Below are 13,611 nucleotides of genomic sequence, written 5' to 3'. Positions count from 1 at the left end.
AAATTTGCATTTTGCATGATCCCATTAATTTGTAGATGCTTCTGTCTTCTTCATTTCTGCAGCACCAAATGTTGCTGGGGAGAAATATGAAACAACTATTTGTTGTTTAGCCCGAATTTCATTGAATATTGGTGTGTTATTGTTTTGAGCATCGGAATTTCTCTTTGTGTGGCTGTGGCATTCCTTGGAAGGGATCTACTTGCCCAAGGGCCAGATGGTGGAAACTGGGCAGATGCTGTCATTGCCAGAGCAGAGGGCAGACGTGCATAGTGGACTAGCTCAGTATTTCTCTTCTCAACAGCTATTGTGGTTGGAAGTCCCCTCCCAGATCTAAAGTGCTTATGGGACTGAAGAAGAAAAGTTCCAGGTCTTCATACCATTCTGGTACCATTTTACCCACAAAAAAGGAAGTCATAGGCTTCATTTCCACATTCTGGCTGTGGTCAGTAGCTGCATCTAAGAAAGACACCATATGGAGGCTGCACATTCTGCATCAGGGCAAATTTCCCCTGACGAAATAAAAAGCTATTCCTGAATCGGTCAGAGGCCAGGCTGTACTGTCAGTCCCCATGAGGACTGAAGGAGAAATCAGTCATCTACAGTGGAGCTGTATGAAGGTGAAGACGGTAAACTTAAGGAAAGAAGCCACTTTTTTTTTTTTTTTTTTTTTTTCCTTTACTCCTGATGGAAGCAATGCAGCAGCCAGGGACTCTGAGAGGAAGAGGGACACAAAATGCTCATTATAGGTGACCGGCAATCTTACTTGCCTCCTTTCCAATGGAGCATTGCAACTTCTTTTGTCTCTTGCACATCAGATCAGGTAAACCAAAGAGTGGTGTCTATATGCCGCTGCAGAGAAACATGAAAAATAACCTACAGCCTCACGTTATCTGGAGCCTTTGCTACGGGCCCACCCCATAATTTGGCAGCCAGGCAGAGTAGGGCTGTACCCACCCATGCCAGGGGCACAGTTTTGCCATTATGGCTCTGTAGTTGAGATGTAAGCATGTTTCCTAGATTCCTCCTATTGATAGCAGCAAGATCTCTGAAGCTTTACAGGATCTAACTGATACTTCAGTAGACTGCCGCTCACACGAGGGCATGTCTCTTCATCCCTGGCTCTTCCAATATTTTCTGCTTTCTCCTGGATTTTGCCCTTTAAACCACTTCTGTATTTTTGTCGTTTTCTGAGTGACAGCTGCGTGTTTGCCTTCTGAAGAAATGGCATATATGATCTAAGTGCAAAAGTCTCACAGTGTAAGTCAGTCTCATGATTTTCAGGAGTGCGCAGTTTTGGCAGTATTGATGATTATGGGAGAGATCAGAGACTTCCCAAGACTTTAATATACGACTGCTAATTAGATTCTGCTGCAATTAAATCTAAATAAAGATTTGCTGCCTAAGCTATTTAGCTCTGTTAAGACAGTTAGCCATCTTTGGTGTTAAACCCAAGCAGCCCGTATTGCAAAGATGAAGGAACGCTTGTAGAGTCGTTGTTTCAGCTTTACATCTGAAAAATAAATCTAAATGTGCGCTATTCATCCTGCTGTGGTCAAATCATCATGAGCCTGGGCAGGCAGTACATCTCAGGAACAAGAGCTGAATATTTCTTTTCCACATTTAACAGCACTTCAGGCAGAAGTCATTTTTTAGGCAGATAGTTGCAACGAGAAGCGAGAAACACGAGATGATGATTAAGGCTGGCTGCACGGTAAGAACAAGCACGCTGTCACACTGCTCCTCAGGCACCCCAGAAATAGCCCCCATTCAGATATTTTCAGAGCATAAATATCATGTGCGCGCTCTATTAGGTCCACTAATTTGGTCTAAGTTAGGAGCGTTCATTATTTGTCGATGTGGGCCAGTAGTTCTGACATCCGCTGCAGTTTCCTCCGTGTCCTTGTGACCATCATCTTTCGCCTAGTGAACCGCCTCGAAACTGAAGTGTTGCGAGCCAGTGCTAACCCAAGAATATATAAATATAAAGAAATGTGACATTTCCTGACAAGTTTTGGCAAAGTTTGCTTTTACAAGTTGCTGTGAGAATTCAAGCATTTAGGAGATGAGCCCATTTTCTTGTTACCAGCTGTCAACGTTTTATCTTTAGTCTTGCACCACGTTTTTTCTTTTCCCCCATAAAACCCTCAAGATTGAGATTATGCAAGAATTCCACCTTTTATTTTCTTTGCTGTTAATAATTCCTGTGGTTATGAGGTAACTCTAATGGTTATCTCATGATAGCTCTCAAGAAAAAGAAGAAATTGTACCCCACAAAACATTGGAATTTAGAAAATTAATCAATGCTTAAAGTAAAGTTGTCTTAGCTTTTGGTTTAGAGAGGCCCGGCTTACAGTGACTGCTCACTCTAGCCAGTGCGGCACGTGTCTGCACAGGCACTAAGATGGCAAAGAAGTCATGCAAGGAAGGAAGTTTGCTAGTAAATTTTACAACAGCTTCCAGTGTTTATATTCCTCTATATGCATTTTTTATAATAGCTGTCACTAATTCGTAGGTTAAAGTAAAGTGGTTGGATAACCACGTTCCCAGGAGTTCAGTAGAAGGTTTGTTTGGCATTTCAAGTCACTCCTCTCACAAGCACTCACCTGTGACAGATCACTATGACTACTAATTTATGCCTTCAGCCTGTTTTACATTAGCTTGTCCTTTCCTGACTCCAATAATGATTGTTTATCTAGCTTGTGGCAGATGTGCCAAGTTTGAGGATTAACAAAAAAAAGAAAAAGCTGAAGTCTCCCCCTGCACGCACACACCCCCGGTCAGGTGCCCATGCTGTGGTTATTTATTCTAAGCAACATTGTTCAGTTCTTTTATTTGCTTTCTGCTTTCCGAGCTTGAGGGTGGACTTGACTCATATTTTCCAAGCACTATGTGAGCTGTAGGGCCTGTGTTTTTAGGGTTTCGTTGTTATTGTTGTTTCTTTTTTTTTTCTTTTGGAGAGTTCTGTTCTATTGCAATCCTTTGATTCCTGCAACACAAATCTCGAGAAGAAAAATCCAGTATAAAATGAACTGCAACAAACCCCGCCGAGCTGGCACCTCGTAACTTCATCAAGACGGAGAGCCCAGAAGCAGTATGTGGTGTTCTGCTTGTTGCAGATGAGCACAGCGGCTGTCCGTATTAGCTGCTGTATCGAAATATTACATTCTAGCCAGAAGTAAGAAATTTTTGTTATCGTGTGATTCCAGTTATCACATGAACTCTGGAAAAAACAAGCCTGTACTACTCTATGACCAAGCCAACAGTTCTCCAAGAGCAATTTACGAAGAGAGCAGGCCAAGAAGGCTACCAGCATCCAACCCAAACCCACCGCTCATGCAGAAAAAGCCTCGCAGAAGATGAAGGTAGCTGTCTAATCCTAAATATTTACAGCTCCTGCTTGTTTTAGATCTCCGAAGTGTGACTCCCCAGCTCACTGATGCCTTCCCTGCCCTGGGATGCTCCTTGCGTGCTGTGCCCTCCTCCCCAGCCAGTCTGACGAGGCAGCACAATCGCCTCCAGTCAGCTCCTCCAGCCCGACCGGCCTCATTTATTCAGTAACTGTCACAGTTACTGCCCTTACAGTTCTGGCTGCAAAGCCATTATTCTGTGAAGAATTCGAGAGTAAAAACTTTGATCCAAGTTTACTCAGTGAATTTCCACTCCCTCAGATGAAATAGCCTGGGGGGATTCGTTCCCTCCCTTTCCTTGAGGTGCAAAGGGGAAAAATATATTGCAACCTCTTGCGTTCAGGAAAATTGCTGGAGAAGGTAGCAATTTTCCCTCAACCTGATCCCAGCTACATTTATTTTATATTTTAAATATGACCTTGTATTCTCATAGCACTTCCAGTGCTTAGAGTGCTCTGCCACGGTCCAGAAAAGAGCCAAGTTTTTATGTCCAACTCCATTTTGTGAGACTGACAGCCTTACATATTGGCCCGATTTTTACATGGTGTCAGACACTGAGAGTCTGAAAAAGAAGGCAGCGTTCAAAACCAAGTGAAAGGAGTGAAGCATACATTATATTTGCTACTGTCACAACTGGTGCAGAAAGAAATTGCAGAAATCTTGCAGCTGCACTAGACATGTATGGTTTTAAAGCACCTGACATAGACCAAAACTTGTGGGCACTGAACCCAAAGCATTGAACCATTAAAAACCCATTAGAAGAGAAAGTTTGGGGATGTAGCTGTCATTGCTAAATCAGTTCTTGTTTTCAGTTTTGTTTCAGGTATCATTTGTTATTCTCCTGTATAAAGGCACATTAAAACAGACAAAATACAGCAACAAAACCTATATGTACTGGTCTACACTTAACAGAATCCTAGGACCATCTCAGTTGGAAAAGACCTTCAAGATCACCAAGTCCAGCCATGAACCTGGTGTACTGAGTCCCTTCACTAAACCATGTCCCTTTGTGCCATGTCCACACGTCTCTTAAATACCTCCAGGGATGGGAACTCCGCCACTCCCCAGCACAGCCACGCGGTTATGCCGCACAGCCATGGCATGAGGCATGTGAGCCCATTCGGCATTTCAAGCAGGACCACCATGCCCTGTGGAAAGGGGTGGAAAGTAAAGATTGGCAAAGCTGGAATGTAAATTGTGTCCGTGTCTGCTTGCAGAAACATAAACCAAGTACAATACTGAGCACTGATTACAAAAATCCTTACAACTGGCCTGGGTATGGCCAACCTTCTTGACCTTCTCAGACACTATACTAAAATCTTGAATTACTGCTGGGTTGGGTGGATTAAAACCGATAAAACATGTTACCAAAGACATTTTCCTCTGTTGCTTTTTTTTTTTTTTTCTTTCAGGGCAAAGTTTCTGCCTCTCATTTTCCACCTTTCCCAAAGATCATACACCCCAAGTGTTCTGGTAGAGCCATACTCTTAAAGAGGAGCTGCCAGTTTTAACATCATATGTCACCTTTGTGAGCCCTTTGAGACCTTCAGAAAACCCACGGAGATTCAGATGTCCTCCAGGAAAATATCAGTCATTTAAATTGTTCAGAGGTTAAAACAGTATTTTAGCACACTGTGATGCTGACTTTTTTTTAGTACTGAAAACACTTGCTTGAATAAACAAATAGTGAAAGCAGTGAACTGTGCAGATGAGTGAAAAATTAAGAAAAGAGAAATTATTAATATTCTAAAATACAGCAACAGAGCACATCAAGTAGTTTAAATGTCTGTCAATGTTAACAGATGATAAACAAGATGCAAATACATGGATTTATATTTATTTCTTTAGAAACAGAAGCAATAAATCTAGACCTGTGTGACAACACAAAGGGGAAAACAGAACAAGCTACTGCCTGCAAATCTGCCTTCTCTTCTCTTCCTAGTGCTAAAAGGATTTACCCATGCAGACACATACACACAGACGTGTATGGTGGCATGTTTACAGTGCCTGCGTGTTTAAGAAGTTAAGACCTTATTAGCTGAGTCATGATACCTGTGCATGCCTCTAAGCCATTGCAATAAAACGGAATGGGACTGAAGTATCACAGGATATAGCAGGATCCCCTCATTAACAGCTTAAAAGAGTCCTGTGATATTTGTGAATAGATTGCATTAACCTCTGCTGGGGGGTTGGACTGAGCAAGTCTTGTTGCAATGTATTTTGCCTACAGCGTGTGTAAGAGAGAATATTGGAAGCAATGACTTCTACACAAGCATGTTCACCCCAAAAAATTATGACCCACAGCTACCTCTCCGCTGGACTCAGCTGTGTCCTCCGCCACCCCCTGGGTGTGACTCAGGAGGACTCACCTCCAAGTCCCTTAGCACGGCCCGGGCAGATTGTGCCAGAGCCATGGGTAGAGCAGGGAGGCTCCTGGTTGCTAGTCTGATCTTGCTTATGCCCAGACCCAGTCTGCCCTGCCAAAGTGCCCTGCGATACACAACAGGGAAGCTCAGAAGGTTCCAGCATCATCTCACTGTGACACAGGTAAGGGCCTGGAGCACCACGAGCACTTCTTAATTCCTTTGTTAAGAGACCGGTATTTGCTCTGCACAACATTCCACAAGGGCCAACGTCAGTGTGCATTATAAACCTCGAGTGTTTCCCCTCCAGCAATTACAGCAATCCTCCTGTGGGCAAACAGAAGCCAGCAGGCCAAAGGTTCCTCGCTCTGGCTACCCGGAGCTGAAGTGTCACGGTGTAAGCAACGCAGCCTCATTTCTGAGCTCACTTGGCCGTGCTTCCTAAATGCCAATCCAATTTTGTCAAACACCCAACTTTGACAAAAACCAGTTATCTTTTATAAACTTTAAGCCTTCTCCAAAAGCAAGTCATTAGCTCATCAGCAGAGTCGATATTTTTCTTTGAGCTGGGGACAAGATCGTCAGCAGACAACAGTGCTGAACACAAATGGCACGCTGGTTTAAACTCACTGCTGTACTTTGTTTAACTCAGAAAATAAATTATAAAATTGAGGCTGAAGTTTAGAAGGAGTTTGTGGTGGAAATGACGACACTAGCCCTTTTTCAGTAAGTATACATAGGAAGCTCCAGTAAGTCAGTCGACTTTAATGTGTGTGCTTAACACATGCATAAATACCAGGAATATGGAGCCCTTCATCCTAATGTGGTGACAACCAGAGCCCTTTGCCGCTGCTGATACATCTTTATATCTATGTGATTGGGAAGAGAGAACAACATCATTTCAGAGACCAATATTTAAGACTATATTGCTATTTATAGTGCTATAACTAAACCTAAAAGTGCCCTATTAGCTTTCAAACTCCTTTGCTCCAATAAAGAAAGCATTGTTAAATGTTGAGAGACCCTTTTTTTTTTTTTTTTTTTTTTTTTTAACAAGCACTTGGCAGGTCATAAATAAAGTATGAGAACAACAAAGGAAGTAAAATTGTGCCAGCCCCCAACACACCTTAAGGTTCATTTAATTGTCGGAAGGATTTTCCCAGTGAAGGGATCTTGCTTGCATAAAGCAGGAGGCAGAGCAATTGATATTGGCAACATTCGATTTTCCAATGTATCTTATTCATTTTGTTTTATTCTACTGTTTCACTTTTTTTTTTTTTTTTTTTTTTTTTTTTTTTTTTAATAATGCTACCAGCTGCATACTGGTTAAATTCATATTAGGTTAGTAATGAACACATCCTCAGATATCCTACATTTTTTCCAGATGGAGGGACAAAAATGCATTATGACTGTAGATGTATTGGATAACTGAGCACTTCTAATAAATAAATACTAAAAAAATAGATGTTGCATAACATCCTTGGAGTTTGAAGTTAGGGAAACATACTTTTTTTTTGTGAGAGGGACTTACTGCTGCAATAAGAACTATTAAGAAACAGTGCTTCCCCAAGAGGAAAAAAATAGAATAAAACAAAACAAAACAAAGTTAAATTAAAATAAAACAAAATAAAACAAAAACAACTCTGAGAAACATTTCATAACAGACAATTTAGCCATTTCTGCATCTGTTAAATGTCTGGGTTTTTTATTCATTTTAATTTTACATAAATTCATCTGTTTAGTTTATTCAACCTTAAAGGGAAATACTCAATAAAAAAGATGCTTGTAATAGCCCATCTGTTATATATCACAGAATAATCCAGACTGGAAAAGACCTTCAGGATCATGAGGTCCAACCACCAACCTGATCTTCTGAGTCCCACCACTAAACCATGTACCTCAGTGCCACATCCACACGTCTCATAAATACCTCCAGGGATGGGGACTCCAGCACTTCCCTGGGCAGCCTGTTCCAATGCCTGACCACCCTCTTCATGAAGAAATTCTTCCAAACATCCAATCTAAACCTCCCCTGGTTAAGACTTTTCCCACATCCTGCCACATCCTGTTCAGCCTCCTCTTCTCCAGGCTAAGCAACCCCAATGCCCCCAGTTGCTCCTCATAAGTCTTGTTTTCTAGTGCCTTCATCAGCTTTGTTGTCCTTCTCTGCACAACCTTGGGCACCTCAATGTCCTTCTTGTACTGAGGAGCCCAAAACTGAGCACACTTCTCAAGGTATGGCCTTCACCCGGTGAACCACGCACCTGGTCAAGCCATGAGCAGACAGTTTCTCTGGGAGAATGCTGAAATAACAGTAGTGTCAAACACTTCACTAAAAAACAGGTAAACAACATCCACAGCCTTTCCTACATCTAGTAAGCAGGTCAGCCTGTTGTAGGAGATAACATTAGTCAGGCAGACCTGCATTTCAAAATGATCTGCTCCACAGCCTTCCCTGGTACCAAGGTTATGACAGGCCTGTAACTGCCTGGAGTTTCCCTTACTGAAGCCTGAAATCATATTCACTAACCTCCAGCCAACTGAGGCCTTCCCAGTTAGCTGGGACTGCTGGTAAACTATGCCTTGTAAAGCCCGATTTGGCAAAAATACCAACCTATTGAAAGCAGGCAAAGAACCCTCCATCGTTAGTCCCTGAAACAATGCAAAATGCTTTTGGAGAGTTAGTTTGCACATTTATTAATTTTACAGATTTATGACCCTGGATCCTCTGGACAAAGAATTGGAAATTCAGTTATATAGAACTAAAATCTATCCTCAGGCTACAGATACAAAATTTAGTGGATTTCAAGTGCAATTGAGAGTCAAACTAAAGACCCTAGCTTTAAGTCTGTTCTGTAGACTTGTCTTCTGGACATCTTTCTTACTGTGATGTTGGTGTGCCTTCATTCACCATCGGCTGCTCCACGTCTGCTGTGAGGTATCTGTGTGCTGTGTACCATATCTACTTGTGCAAGATTCAAACCAAAAAACGTGGTGGGACTTGATACCTGCTAATATATATTTTCCCTGTGAAGCCCTGAGATTTGTTTTTCCGACAGTGGAACAGAAATTAAATTAGAAAGAAATCTGAATCCCCGTAACCAACAGTTTTAGTTTCCAGTCTAGATCTCCTGCACACAAAACCTGACATTTTTGCACAGTCTTGGCAAAATCAGTGGGATTAGCTTAATAGGCCTTAAGTGCCTTCCTGCCTTTGAAAGACTGAAAGCGTAATAACAATTTCAATTTGAAAAGGAATGAAGAAAAAAAATTGTATGTATTTTTACAGTTGTAATTTGTTTTTATGACTGCACTGTTACAGACTGCAGTTTCTAGAAGAAATGTATGAGACTGTACATGTATAAGCTTCTTCATTAAGTGTTTTATGAGCAGGTATGACAGACTTGACAAGAAATTAATGGCTAAATATAATTTTATAGCTACATGTATTTTTATAGTTTCCTGAAAGTTAAGGTTTGTACGGACTTGCTTTAATTACATGATTATAAGACAATTCATAATGCCAGCCAGCTATCAGTTGACATTATCTGTGTATGTCAGCATCAGTTTGTTTTGCTGAGCTTTTGCTTAACTCATGACTCCCTTTAATTATTATACTCTGCGAATCTATCAAAGGTGAGTACAGCTTCTCACACTTGATAGATATTCTGATACTTTCTGCACATTATGATGTTAAGAATATAATTATAAGAAGCAGCCACTTCTAAAGAAATTCTTATCTAAAGAATTGGATTCCAATCTGAGGATTTCCTTGGCAGATTTAAGATCGCCCAGCTTTCCGTGGCTCTGTTTGCCATGGCTGACTCATACACTTGATACCTGAAAGTTGCCATACCACTTTGCTTTGTGAAATGGAGAATAAAGGACAGCGAGTCTTACCCTCTGACCCAATTAACGAACAAAAACCTGGAGTCCTTTGGATTGCTGAGATGACCGTCAACTGTCTTCTCTATGCATCCCTGTGCACTTGACAAATCCCATTTCCCTCAACAGAGAACCAGAGGAAGCATCGCAGTACATGCCAACGTTTAGCTGACAAAACACTATTTCCAGGCCATTTTCATGTTCACACACCCAGTGTTGCTCTAGGTTTTGACCAGGTTTCTCTTTTAGCTTTCAGCCTCTCTGCTGTTCCGCCTCATGAATTTTCAGAAAGGAATAGACATGTCAAATGGAAGTGTTGCCTGTTCGAATAAAAGGTAGGCATTTGCTCCAGATCAAGACACATAAATACATGCATCTACCCATCTAAATGGGGTCAGTAAGCCTATAGAGTGATTCTGTTTACCCTAAAAGAGACTCAATAATGTGTCAGCTAGATGGTTTCTAGCCTACATCTCAGCCTGAGCTTCCAATGCAGTGGGGGTAGTGACTAGCTCTCTACTGCGTCTAATGGACAGATACCTCACATATAGATACCTGCATTTTGTTCCTTGATGTCAAACCAAACTACAGCCTATGGTATCAATTCAGTATTTAGGGTCTCCAAAACATCCATGTAGGACTGGCAAATACAATGCAGGATCTTTGAGTCACACATGCTTCTTGACCAGAATTTGAAGGTCAGGTCAGATACCCTAAAACATCTGAAATACCCGTTTGGACAGCTGAACTGAGCAGTAACTCCACTTGAAAGGGTTTTCTTTTGTAGTCATTAAACAAAGTCCAAGTGCTTCCTGGGCTAAGTTCTTCTTGTTCTACAGTAGATGTATGGAACAGAAGAGATGAACGTAGACAACCAAGGTGAGGTGAGTCTCTGATGCTACCATAAATCCTGTACGTGCCTTCGTTTAGGTGGGAAAGCATGCCTGTGTTAAGGCTAGCGATTATTTATGAATGTTTCATATACGTCATCATAAATTAAGACTAGGAGCTGCATTCCCCAGTTCTGATTAAACTTCACTGTTTTAGTGAAGAGCATACGACAGCATGCAATTAGGTTTCTCTTCTTTTAATTAAACATGTTGCCTGCCTGCATACTTTTGCTTTGTTCAATTCACTTAAGCTGTTAAGAAGCTTGGTGTCCTCCCAGAAGTAAGTTTTGATGCCTCTTCTGACTGCACAAGTCAGAGAAAAACACAGCATTTTTATTCCTTTTTTTTATTTTATTTTATTTTTTTTTTTTTAGCAGCAGGCAGAAATAACATCCAGCTGAAACTTGGAAAGGGTGACAGCCATGCAAAGGTTTTAGGTACAGAAAATCAAACTGTCAAGTATTTAAATATAATCCTGCAGATAGCACCTACCTTTGACTGTCACAAAGGCATTTTAAAGGCATTTTTTAAGGATAAGTTTTGTTGTTAAGCTGTGAATATTAAGATCATTAAGTACAGAGAGGTGAAACTGTTTGAAAATAGCCTATCACAAGACAAAATATCAGAAGGCACTCAAAATTCTCTGGGTACTGTAAAACTAAGGCATGCCCTACTGGCTCAGATTGAAGCTGTATTCCTTGGTGTCATGCTCCCCAAAGGTGACCAAAGGCAGTTGCATAGATAGGAGTGCTAGAGCAATACAGCGTGCACCATAAAACCCTGAAATCAAATAGCATCTTGGGGACTGGAGAATCAGAGACAACACTGAACGTGAGGACCACAACAGCGTGATTCAACAATACAGTTTGCTTAAAAATCAATACTGGCACTTGGTAAAAATGTAGATTAAAGGTAAATGCAATCTTGCCAAGGTTTTTTATTTAGGAAAGAAAAAAAAAAAAAAAAAAAAGTGAAGGACAAAGTATTGGGTCTTGCTGCTACTTGACTTTGGTCAAGATTCCAGGCAAATCAAACCAAATGTGCTTACATCACCTCTTGACAAGGATAAAAAAAAATCTGAGGCAAATCTGAGGCAACACTTGAAAGGGAATGGTGGGCCTACAGGGAGATATTTCCTCTCTAAGAAAGAACTAATTGTTCAGTGAAAACTCACTCTTAAGAGTGACTTAAAAAGAAGGCTAACATTCTTTGACACATTCTAATTTAACTACAAACTCCATTGTGTTTTTACTCCTCTCCCTCTGATTTTCCAAAATGTTACTCAATATATAAATTAAAAAAGAGAATACTTTGTGCCAACCTAAAGAAAGCAGATTAAAATCTATGCAGCAGCTATCTGGATGATTGACTATTTTACACAATTGCAAATGGTAGGAAAGTTGTTGTTAATGGAAGATGTTACAAGGGTGGTGGTGGCTGATATTTCCATCCAAGACATTTCACAAAGAAAACAAATACCAGAGGCCCTGCAAGGACTACACAAAATCACTGACATCTTTTGGAAAAAGAAGCTAAGTGATATAAGCTCTGTACCAGAATGTAATTCCTAACTTTGACTTTCATAGCGTTTTATGAGTTGGAAATAGGATGCTCAGTTTGAGGTTTACCAGCCAACCTAATTAGAAAGCACATGGAGAGCAATGGCTTTCACTGCTGTGCTAGGTCTGGCTGGGATGGAGTCACCTTTCCCTGCAGCAGCCCACACAGTGCTGTGCTCTGCACGTGTAGCTAGAGCAGCGCTGGTATCACTCCAGGGTTGTGTCTGCTGTTGAGCAGTACTGGCACCGCATCAGGGCTCCCTCTAAGACCCCCAGAGCCAGCAGGCTGGGGGTGGGAAGAGGTGGGGAGGGGACATCATCAGGACAGCTGACCTAAAACAACCGAAGGGATATTCCTTAACACCTGATGTCACACTCAGCAATAAAAGTTGGAAAAGGGGAAGGCCAAGGGGTGCTCTTGTTATGAAGACATCTGTCCTTCCAAACAAACGTTACACGCACTGAGGCCCTGCTTCCCAGGATGTGGCTGAACACTGCTTGTTGATGGGAAGTAGAGATTTTTTTTTTTCTCTCTGTGCTTCCACATAGTCTTTTCTTTTTTTCCTTCTCCTTTTAATCAAATTATCCTTATCTCAACCCATGAACCATTTTTTTGTCTCTCCAGCATGTTTTCTTCTTCTCCTCTTCTCTTGAGGAGGGGGAGTGAGAGCAGTGGTGGAGCTCAGCTACTCAACAAGGTAAAACCACCACAACTGCCCCCTTTGACTGATTTCTTTAGCTACTTTTTTCCCCCACTAGATTTGTTGTTGTTGTGCATTTGCTTTGTATTATGGCCATTGCAAACTCTTAAGACTGTCAAGAAACACCCAAAGCTCCAGCTGACTTGAAGTAATAAGTGTTTAATTAGGAGTTCGGTATTTAAGTTTATACAGTCGATTTCTTTTGAATTAGCCAGTATTTTAGCATATTTAGAGTGATGAGTAGGAATGCATCAGACCCCAAATATTTACATAAATTAAGACCTAGATTTGTGAAAGAGCTCAAGATAAACATTCTGAAATAGTTAGGGCCTAAATGAATTGGGGTCTATAAACTGAACTCAAAATTCAGAAAGCAGTTGATTATGCTTCTTCAAATGAAAGAAGTAGCATTTTAAGAGGTTAAAATGAATGAACCAGAATTAAATATTTGTTTTGGACAGTTTGTTTTGAAATTTCCAACTGTGAAGTGTAATTGCTAAGAGCAGTAGGTCTGTGTAAGAGTGTACATGGCCAAACAAAACAACAATGGCACGTAATGAAGGGCTACCTGGTCAGAGGCCAAGCCATATCTAATTACATTAATTTGGAGTGAACTGTTGCAAAATCTTACAGGTCTATTAAAAAGCACTTAGACTTAAGTGTTAGAAAGCCACTACTAAGTGAAAGAGCTCAAGATCAGGGTTGCTTTTTCAGAACATCTCTTTGTAGGCCCTGTGCCTGGCCCTCACTACTTTAAGGTGATAGCTGCCTTTCACAGGCTTACAAGGGAATCACAAATTAAATTC

This window comes from Aythya ferina (assembly GCF_964211825.1).
Source record: "Aythya ferina genome assembly, chromosome: 2".
Classification (NCBI taxonomy): domain Eukaryota; kingdom Metazoa; phylum Chordata; class Aves; order Anseriformes; family Anatidae; genus Aythya; species Aythya ferina.
This window is presented reverse-complemented; position numbering follows the sequence as displayed.